Source organism: Euprymna scolopes, chromosome 46, assembly GCF_053919585.1.
Source record: "Euprymna scolopes isolate OS-2025 chromosome 46, ASM5391958v1, whole genome shotgun sequence".
Taxonomy (NCBI): Eukaryota; Metazoa; Mollusca; class Cephalopoda; order Sepiida; family Sepiolidae; genus Euprymna; species Euprymna scolopes.
Genome location: NC_136527.1, coordinates 101,298,985 through 101,310,297, shown reverse-complemented (window position 1 = coordinate 101,310,297; position 11,313 = coordinate 101,298,985). Strand labels below are relative to the sequence as shown.

Below are 11,313 nucleotides of genomic sequence, written 5' to 3'. Positions count from 1 at the left end.
TTTTAAAATAATAACGTAATTTCAGCACGGCTCACTCTCTGCACCTTTTTTGTATAAAAATTGATTTTGTTTTAAAATTGGGTATTTTTTTTACGACCTGCCCCCCGCCCCCACCGGCGTAGTATAAAGACCTACCCATGTTAAGAACGGCTTTCGAGGTTGGGATGGTGGATGGGATGGTGTTTATTCTGAAAGCTGTTCTTGACATGGGGTGTTTCTGGGGCACGTCGTAAAAGATTTACCTAAAATTTGGACATTTTGGTACTTGTGCAATTGTGCATCTAATTTACCATACTGAAATAATAACGTTATTTAGAAAGTCGTTCTTAACATGGCGAGGAGAGGGTGCTTCACTGCTTCGTAACCATTCTGCACTTTCACCTATCAGTTTAATAAACAAATATAGGTGCTTATGTATTTTTGGTACCGCGCTATTTTTAAATAGTTTTTTTTTTTTGTTTGTTTTTTTTAGGGTTAAATTCAAGTTTCACTATATTATTATTTTTTAACTTGTTAAGTGGAAGCACAGAATAGTTTAAAAAAAAACAAAAACACTCCCCTCCCATGTTAAGAATGGCTTTCAAAATAATACGATTATTTCAGCGCGGTACTAAAATACATAAGTACCTAAATATATCGTAACAATTGAATTTAACTTGAAAATATTTGATTTTACGAAGTAAAAAAAAAAAAATGCTTTAGTCGGAAAGTTTGTTTATTTTCCATGGTGATATTATTTTGCAGTGAAGTTTAATTTTTACGGTATTATTGTTAGGTGAAAGTACAGAATAGTTAGAAAAAAAGGTAAATTTATACAAACACCGTGACAGCGAATTAACCCTAACCCTAACCCTAACGCTGTCACGGTGTTTGTATAATAATACCGGAAAAAAAAAAGAAAACTTCCATGTTTCTAAATAACGTTATTTCAGCACGGTCCGTATTCAGCATAAGTACCTTATTTTTAAAAAAAAGTTTACGGTTAATTTAAATAAGTTTAACTTGAAAAAAAAAAAAAATGATCGTGCATTTCCGATCCGTTCTCTAACATTTTAGAGCAGTTGAGCAATTTTTCCACTTTAAGTCCGACTGGTGGTCCTTAAGGTCGTTAAACCTCGCGTAAAAAATCCTGTAGACCTCTCTCTCTCCCTCAAAAAAAAAAGGGGGGAGCACAAATTGTGTCCCCTATATTCCACTAACCGTGTTGATTTTTTTCTCTTTTCTTTTCTCTTTTTTTTTCTTTTCTCTTTTTTTTTCTTTTCTCTTTTTTTTTCTTTTCTCTTTTTTTCTTTTCTCTTTTTTTTTCTCTTTTTTTCTTTTTTCTTTTCTCTTTTTTCTTTTCTCTTTTTTTTTTCTTTTCTCTTTTTTCTTTTTTTTTTTTTTTCTCTTTTTTCTTTTTTCTTTTCTCTTTTTTTCTTTTCTCTTTTTTTCTTTTTTTCTTTTCTCTTTTTTTTCTTTTCTCTTTTTTTTCTTTTCTCTTTTTTTTCTTTTCTCTTTTTTTTCTTTTCTCTTTTTTTTCTTTTCTCTTTTTTTTCTTTTCTCTTTTTTTTGTTTTCTCTTTTTTTTGTTTTCTCTTTTTTCTTTTCTCTTTTTTTCTTTTCACTTTTTTCTTTTCTCTTTTCTTTTCTCTTTTTTTTCTTTTCTCTTTTCTTTTCTCTTTTCCTTTTCTCTTTTCTTTTCTCTTTTCCTTTTCTCTTTTTTTTTCCTTTTTTCTTTTTTTTTACTTTTTTTTCCTTTTCTTTTTTTTTTCTTTTCTCTTTTTTTCTTTTCTCTTTTTTTCTTTTCACTTTTTTCTTTTCTCTTTTCTTTTCTCTTTTTTTTCTTTTCTCTTTTCTTTTCTCTTTTCCTTTTCTCTTTTCTTTTCTCTTTTCCTTTTCTCTTTTTTTTTCCTTTTTTCTTTTTTTTTACTTTTTTTTCCTTTTCTTTTTTTTTCTTTTCTCTTTTTTTTCTTTTCTTTTTTTTTTCTTTTCTCTTTTTTTTTCTTCTCTTTTTTTTTTCTTTTCTCTTTTTTTTTTCTTTTCTCTTTTTTTCTTTTCTTTTTTTTTCTTTTCTTTTTTTTTCTTCTTTTCTCTTTTTTCTTTCTCTTTTTTTTCTTTTCTCTTTTTTTTTCTTTTCTCTTTTTCTTTTCTCTTTTTTTTTTCTTTTCTCTATTTTTTTTCTTTTCTCTATTTTTTTTCTTTTCTCTATTTTTTTCTTTTCTCTATTTTTTTCTTTTCTCTTTTTTTTCTTTTCTCTTTTTTTTCTCTTTTTTTCTTTTTTCTTTTCTCTTTTTTCTTTTCTCTTTTTTTTTTCTTTTCTCTTTTTTCTTTTTTTTTTTTTTCTCTTTTTTCTTTTTTCTTTTCTCTTTTTTTCTTTTCTCTTTTTTTCTTTTTTTCTTTTCTCTTTTTTTTCTTTTCTCTTTTTTTCTTTTCTCTTTTTTTTCTTTTCTCTTTTTTTTCTTTTCTCTTTTTTTTCTTTTCTCTTTTTTTTGTTTTCTCTTTTTTTCTTTTCTCTTTTTTTCTTTTCACTTTTTTCTTTTCTCTTTTCTTTTCTCTTTTTTTTCTTTTCTCTTTTCTTTTCTCTTTTCCTTTTCTCTTTTCTTTTCTCTTTTCCTTTTCTCTTTTTTTTTCCTTTTTTCTTTTTTTTTACTTTTTTTTTCCTTTTCTTTTTTTTTTCTTTTCTCTTTTTTTTCTTTTCTTTTTTTTTTCTTTTCTCTTTTTTTTTCTTCTCTTTTTTTTTTCTTTTCTCTTTTTTTTTTCTTTTCTCTTTTTTTCTTTTCTTTTTTTTTTCTTTTCTTTTTTTTTCTTCTTTTCTCTTTTTTCTTTCTCTTTTTTTTTCTTTTCTCTTTTTTTTTCTTTTCTCTTTTTCTTTTCTCTATTTTTTTTCTTTTCTCTATTTTTTTTCTTTTCTCTATTTTTTTTCTTTTCTCTATTTTTTTTCTTTTCTCTATTTTTTTTCTTTTCTCTATTTTTTTTCTTTTCTCTATTTTTTTCCTTTTCTCTATTTTTTTCCTTTTCTCTATTTTTTTCCTTTTCTCTATTTTTTTCCTTTTCTCTATTTTTTTCCTTTTCTCTATTTTTTTCCTTTTCTCTATTTTTTTCCTTTTCTCTTTTTTTTTCTTCTTTTCTCTTTTTCTTTCTTTTCTCTTTTTTTTTCTTTTCTCTTTTTTTTTCTTTTCTCTTTTTTTTCTTTTCTCTTTTTTTTCTTTTCTCTTTTTTTTCTTTTCTCTTTTTTTTCTTTTCTCTTTTTTTTCTTTTCTCTTTTTTTTCTTCTTTTCTCTTTTTTTTCTTCTTTTCTCTTTTTTTTCTTCTTTTCTCTTTTTTTTCTTCTTTTCTCTTTTTTTTCTTCTTTTCTCTTTTTTTTCTTCTTTTCTCTTTTTTTTCTTCTTTTCTCTTTTTTTTCTTCTTTTCTCTTTTTTTTCTTCTTTTCTCTTTTTTTTCTTCTTTTCTCTTTTTTTTCTTTTCTTTTGTTTTTTAAACTGCCCTGAAGCGCTCTAGAATGGTACGCATATGTGGAGGACAGGAATACTTAAATAAAGATGGTAATCTACAATATTATTTATTTATTAAATTATCGGGGGCTTTTACATAAAAAGTCACCGATGTAAGGGAAATAACTCCGTTTAAGAGACTTTTTTTTTTTTCTTCGGAGAATTTGGGATACTGAAACTAACGCAACTTGTTGGGATTGTATTTTTTATTAAAAAAAAAAAAAAAAAAAAAAGTTTGTAAAATTTGAAAAAAGAAAAGAATGAAAATGTATTTTTTTTTTTTGAAAGACAACCGCGACTTTAAAAAATGTAAACCAAGAATTGTGACGATAGTTGTAAGTCTTAATAAAGCTGCAACTACTGTTTTTATTCATTTAATGCCACAAATTTCTATCCCACAAAGCCATAACATTTTGTTTTGATATAAAAATCAAAATTTTCCCTTCTTTACAAAGGTATGAACTTTGTTACATAAAAGTCGCAGTTATACGAGCAAATTATTGATTTTCGACTTTAAATATATTTTTAAGCGCTTCTTCGATTTTGATTAAACTTGGAATTTGCAAAAACAAAACAAAACGATTGAAATTCTGTAGAATTATCAAAATTAAAAAAATTATTTTTTTTTTTAATGATTTCGTTTTTATTTAGCAAAAACAAAACAAAACAAAAAAGAACGGTCGTGTTACGTAATATAGACAGACCTTAATTTTCCAAGGTATTTTCTATGAAAAAAAAAAATAAATAAATAATAATCTGAATCAATTTATGGTATTTGTGTATAATAGATATCCAAGAATTAACCGATTCCCGAGTTTTGACGACAAACTTCAGACTTGATTATATCGACGGAAAGTATCCACTTCAAGACTACTTTGTACTTGTGCAGTTTACGCACCGCACCGCGCTGCGCACCGTGTGTGTGTGTGTGTATGTGTGTGTGAGAGACTTCAAAGTTAAATTAAATTTTTACGGTATCTTTTAACTTGTCAGATGAAAGTAAAAAAATAGTAAACAAAGCCATGCCTTTTCTATGGTAAGAATGGCTTTCTAAATAGTACTTGTGCAGATTACGGATCGTGCTATTTTTTTTTTTTTTTTTTAGATTTCCAAGTTAAATTCCATATTTTTACGGTATCTTTTGGTGGTGCTTCTTCAGATTGGCAGTTGGCACTTATGAAGAAAAACTTTTCTCGTGAACCTACTTGCCACAGAATGAAGATGACATATTCCAAAAATCACAAAAATTGATCAAGTTGATTTAGTTGATTTTCGAAAAAACAAATTTGCGGTTTTTTTTTGTTGTTGTTTTCTTACGACCTGTCCCAGCATAGTATAAACATCCCTAACCTCCACATGTTAAGAACGATTTTCTGGAAAAAAAAAAAAAAAAAACACCCTCGAAAGCTGTTCTTAACATGGGGAGGGGGAGGATTATTCTGAAAACCGTTCTTAAAACGGGGAGGTTGTTGTGTTTATACAACGCTGGGGCAGATCGTAAAAAAATACCTTTGTTTTTTTAAATTTGAAAAATCGATAAGTGAAGACCGAAACCATTTTAATATTCAAATTTTGTTGACGCTTCTAAAATGTTTTCTTAAAAAAATTGATGGGTGCAGGGCAGGAGTACTGCAGTATCTTTCCACCCTAAAAAAAAAAAATCCTTTTAAATTACAACTATTGCAGGTTTTCAAAGTTTCTGAAAATGAAAATAACATCAAAAATTCCAGGAAATGATTAGTTTCCAAGAAATTATAGTTTCAAAAAGTGGGGGGATCACTTTTCTCTATTAATTCAATGTAGAATGAGCAGTGCTCATTATGAACACTCACTTGATGAGCACCTTAGGGGGGGTATTGTGTCCTGGTAGACCAACACAAAACCTACCTTAAACTTTTTTTCTATAAATTTTCCCTCTTAGGAGGAAGGTATTGGGGGGATGAACATACACTATTATACTGTCTTTTTTTTTTTTTTTTTTTTTTTTTTTTTTTTACAGTGATCACCACTTATCAAGGCCCGGAAGCCACTCAGGGATAAGGGCTATTGCAAGTACATTACGTTAGTGTGGAGATTTGATGAAGTGTTTACTTAAGGGGGCGGTTCATTAGGAATTTGTTAACATTGGACTTGAAGACATCCAAGTTGTAGTCCGGAGGGAAGCAGGCAGACGGAACAGAGTTCCACAGGCGTGCAGTTCTAAGAAAGAAGCTTTGTTCATGGAATCCACGTTTTGATTTAGGCACAGATATAGAGTGGGGGAAATTTTTCACAGTGGATTCAGCTAGACGGGTGTTTTTCGTGAAAGATTGGCGAGGGGGACCAGAGATTGGAGTTCAGACGAGCACCTGCCATGGAAATAACGATAAAACAAACATAGGCTTGCAACGTCTCTTCTGTGAGAGAGAGGTTGTAGGGTAGAGAAAAGGGCATCCCCCCCACTAAGCCACGAAGTCTATTTTGTACTCTCTCTCTCTCAAAAAAAGTAATATTTGTGAGGACCCCCTGCTTCATAATACTCCCATGCATTACTTCTTTTATCTCATGACAAAAGAACAAATATTAGCTATCACTCCCCCCTCCCGCCCCCGAAAAAAAAATGATGGTCCCTGGTGAATAATTTCATGACAACAGAACAAATACATTATCCTTCCTTCAAAGGAGGATGAAATACCGAGGAGAGTTATCCTCATCCTATTAAAAGGAGGAGGTAATTCCTGAGAGGATGGTCTTAAGATGACAAAACTGATGCAATGTGGCCCAACCCATTGAAAGGTAATACTATACTAAATTAGATCAGGATTTTTTTTTTTTTTTTTTTCTTATTAATAAAAAAAAAAATGTCTAGTTATAAAAACACCACACCCATCCTTTAAAAAACAAACGAAGCATAATGGCTGAGTTGAATGAAATTATTTTTTACTTGATCATCATATCTTGTCGCTCCATCTCTTCAACCAGCGGCGTGCGGTTTCATTACCAACATTGAGGTCTTCGTCGTGCAGTTGGGCCCCAGTGGGCAAGATGTTAAAATGTGCTCGATGGTCTGAACTTGGGCACCACAGGGGCATTCAGCAGTTGAAGAGTAACCCCACATGAGGAGGCTGTCGCCATTTTTTGCAACTTTTGCTCTTGACCTATTCAGAGTGACCCACTCCGAACGGGACAGGTGTGTGCCAGGTGGGAAGGTTTCACTGGGCTCTGGCAGTGCTATATTTGTAGACTGAGGGTCTACCTCTCTCCACATCTGCAGCCGGTAAGAGGATGTAGGAGTGTCCGGTAGTATCTCCACTGTGGCAACAGATTTGATGTACGTGTTCCATTTAAGATCAGGAGTAATGGTCAAGCCCAGAAGCTTGTCAAAACTTGAGGCCTCCTCAAGACGAGTTCTGCACCATGAAAAAAAAAAATGACTAAGTCCATCATTTGCCTCCCTACCCCCCCCCCCCCTATTTAGCCCCAAAAGTCCCCAAGACCTTAACATATTTAAATTTGAGTTCAGCACCATGCAAAATTGCTAAATAAACCTACACAGAAAATTTTGGACAAATATGGTAAAATAGTCCCAAAAATGGAGTTTTTTTATTAGCCCTAAAAGAGCCCCTGGGGCACACCCAAGAGTTATCACAAAGTATAGACAAACAAAATTATATAGAAATCAGTTAGTTACAAATTTTCAGAAAGTTTTATGAAAATCCAAGACATCATTTTTTTTAATAAGCACAAAAGTGTCAATTATAGCCATTTTAACCCAAGAGGTACCCCTAGGAGTGCAACCATTCTGTTACTTTTTTTTACTCATATCATGTTTAATGTTTGTGCAAACTTTAAAAAATTTCAAAGGTGTAGTTATTGGGAAAAGTGCAAACAAATGAACGGACAAGGGTGAATTTACAGGTCCACCCTCCTTTTGTCGGGAGATCAAAAAAAAAAAAAAAAAAAAAATATGCGAATTACAAGTGCATATTTAAGAATTGGTAAATGGTAGTTTGCTTGAAGCATTGCTGGTAAAGTAATATATGGAAGTTTTAAAAGCCAAAAGTAATGCGGAAAGAACCGGAATCACACGAGTAAAAAAAAGAAAAACAAATAAATAGACGGGTATGTGTGAGTAGAGAAATGTCTGACTGTTTATTCATTTATCACTCTTCACCTCGTTACATAATTAAATTGATATAAGTATATATATATTATCATTACATAATTAATTTACAACCAGGTTATTGGTATGTTCGGTGTATATAAAGTCCATTGGTGGTATGGACCTTTGATTCATTTAGGGAGAAATACCTCCCCTTTTCAAAAAGAAAACGAATATATTCAACATGGCGAATTAAGAATTACTGTTTGGTGGATATGTACAATAAAATGCACCCCCCCCTTTGTATTTTTTTATTTATTTATTTTTTTTTTTTCATCTTTTTTCAACGGATTATTATCGATTGGAAAGCAATCTACCAGATTATCAAATGAAAAATACAAAAAAAAAAAAATTTAATGTTTAAAAAATATTTGTAGGAACTGCTCAGTTTCTAATTCTGTAAATGTGTATGTGCGCAAAAACAAACATGGCGACCAGTGAAAGCCATACAGAATACATTGGATAATAAAGGTCTTAATATAATTGCTCATAGATTGAGAAATCTTTTATAAGGGGCGGGGGGGGGGTATGCATGTTCTTGTCTGGTGGTTCCAATATGGGGCTCAATTTACTAGAACGTTGTATTTGAAAATGAACCCACCATACAAATATTGAAATTTTTTTTTTTTTTTTTTCTTGGCAGATTAGTGCCCAATCGACAATTATCTGGTGAGAAAAGACGAAAAATATACAGTGTGTGTATGTGTGTGGGGGGAGGGGGGAGAGCATCGTACAGGTCCGTCAAATGTTTAAATATCTTGATAGGGAATAGCTGTTTTTTGGTGCTTGCAGATAACTATCTCGTGTGTGTTGGGACGATTAATTAGAATCGGAACTTTTTGAGGTATTGGAATCGGAAAAATTTGGGCCTATTTTCCGATGCCAAAAACGATTTTTTTTTTTTTTTTTTTTTTAAGGCTGTCTGCCTGTCTCCATATTTTCAAACTCTATCTCCTCCGAAACTTAAAGTGGCAGCGCAGTGCTAGGGGTAACGTCACCAGCTTTGAATGCTACGGTTAGTTTCGATTCAAGCTGATGGCACTCAAATACATTTTTTTTTTTTAACTTTTGAAAGCATTACTCTATATACGAAATCTGGACAAATCAAAATATATTAATTTATTTTTATTTCGGACTATTATTCTCATCTTTATTAGTTGTTTTGTTTTTCACAACGTTTCGGCCAACTATTCCTCTGGCCTTTGTCAGGTGGTAACCGCGACGGATAGGAACTTCGAATCTACTAACTGCATTCTCAGCAATCACTGCCATCTGTAGTTGTTGTCGTCTCACCACGTTTTTAATTAATATATAATGCTCATCTCAAAAATGAATTCCAATTAAGGAATAATATATATATATATATATAAACTCCTACTTGTTTCCACATGCCATACTCCGAAACGAACATTCTTTATCACGCTAAAGAACATACATCAATACGACTCACACACGACAACATGTCAACGCACTGAAGGCTTTGCCATTTCTTTCTCTTTTAGCTGGCTCTCTTTGTTCCAGCAACTACTAGCTATAAACATGTGCGCGCACGAACACTGAATTATTGTCGCCTTCAAACAGCTGGCATGATATTAATTCTACCTCAAACACATGGAACACTTTTCTCCCTCCTTCAATGAATTCTTACTAATTCGGTTATCTCTTCTAATAATGCTACTAACGAAGATAACAAATAAAGTTGTTTATTAATATGAAACGAAATTTCCATTGCTTTGTCTTTCATTTTTATATGGGTGACTATTTGGGACTTGCAGGTATTGTACTTGCTCTCCCATTGCAGGTCTGTAGTCTGTTTGCATTTCCCCTATGCACCACAGAAAAATATACATCTACGCACCACATAAAATATGCACTTACGCACCACAGAAATATGCACCTATGCACCACAGAAATATGCACCTATGCACCACAGAAATATGCACCACATAAAAATATGCACCTATGCACCACAGAAATATGCACCACATAAAATATGCACTTATGCACCACATAAAAATATGCACCTATGCACCACATAAAAATATGCACCTATGCACCACATAAAAATATGCACCTATGCACCACAAAAATATGCCCCTATGCACCACAAAAATATGCACCTACGCACCACATAAAAATATGCCCCTATGCACCACAAAAATATGCACCTACGCACCACATAAAAATATGCCCCTATGCACCACAAAAATATGCACCTACGCACCACATAAAAATATGCCCCTATGCACCACAAAAATATGCACCTACGCACCACATAAAAATATGCCCCTATGCACCACAAAAATATGCCCCTATGCACCACAAAAATATGCACCTATGCACCACATAAAAATATGCACCTATGCACCACATAAAAATATGCACCTATGCACCACAAAAATATGCCCCTATGCACCACAAAAATATGCACCTACGCACCACATAAAAATATGCCCCTATGCACCACAAAAATATGCACCTACGCACCACATAAAAATATGCCCCTATGCACCACAAAAATATGCACCTACGCACCACATAAAAATATGCCCCTATGCACCACAAAAATATGCACCTACGCACCACATAAAAATATGCCCCTATGCACCACAAAAATATGCCCCTATGCACCACAAAAATATGCACCTACGCACCACAGAAAAATATGCACCTACGCACCACAGAAAAATATGCCCCTATGCACCACAGAAAAATATGCCCCTATGCACCACAGAAAAATATGCCCCTATGCACCACAGAAAAATATGCCCCTATGCACCACATAAAAATATGCCCCTATGCACCACAGAAATATGCACCACATAAAAATATGCACTTATGCACCACATAAAAATATGCACCTATGCACCACAAAAATATGCCCCTATGCACCACAAAAATATGCACCTACGCACCACATAAAAATATGCCCCTATGCACCACAAAAATATGCACCTACGCACCACATAAAAATATGCCCCTATGCACCACAAAAATATGCACCTACGCACCACATAAAAATATGCCCCTATGCACCACAAAAATATGCACCTACGCACCACATAAAAATATGCCCCTATGCACCACAAAAATATGCACCTACGCACCACATAAAAATATGCCCCTATGCACCACAAAAATATGCCCCTATGCACCACAAAAATATGCACCTACGCACCACAGAAAAATATGCACCTACGCACCACAGAAAAATATGCCCCTATGCACCACAGAAAAATATGCCCCTATGCACCACAGAAAAATATGCCCCTATGCACCACAGAAAAATATGCCCCTATGCACCACAGAAAAATATGCCCCTATGCACCACAGAAAAATATGCCCCTATGCACCACATAAAAATATGCCCCTATGCACCACATAAAAATATGCCCCTATGCATCACAGAAAAATATGTACCTATGCACCACAGAAAAATATGTACCACATAATATGCACCTATGCACCACATAATATGCACCTATGTAATATAAATTAAAATATATTTAAGCGAATTTTACCATCGGGCAAAAATCCCCCACCACTACTACCACTCTCTAGTGATAAAATAAATGTTTATCGATTTTAAATAAAAATCTATGGATCATCTTCCACAAGTATTTTAAAATAAATAAAAATCTATGGATCATTTTACACAAGTATTTTTACGTTTGCGAAAATATCTTCACACTTAATTCTTGTT

At 32.6% G+C, this 11,313-nt stretch overlaps 1 protein-coding gene across 1 annotated transcript in view; it reads left to right on the top strand.

Annotated features, from left to right (window-relative positions):
* LOC145271203 (TLC domain-containing protein 2-like) overlaps positions 1-11,313 on the top strand; it is a 133,327-nt gene that overhangs the window by 835 nt on the left and 121,179 nt on the right. The gene's annotated exons all lie outside the window — the stretch shown is intronic.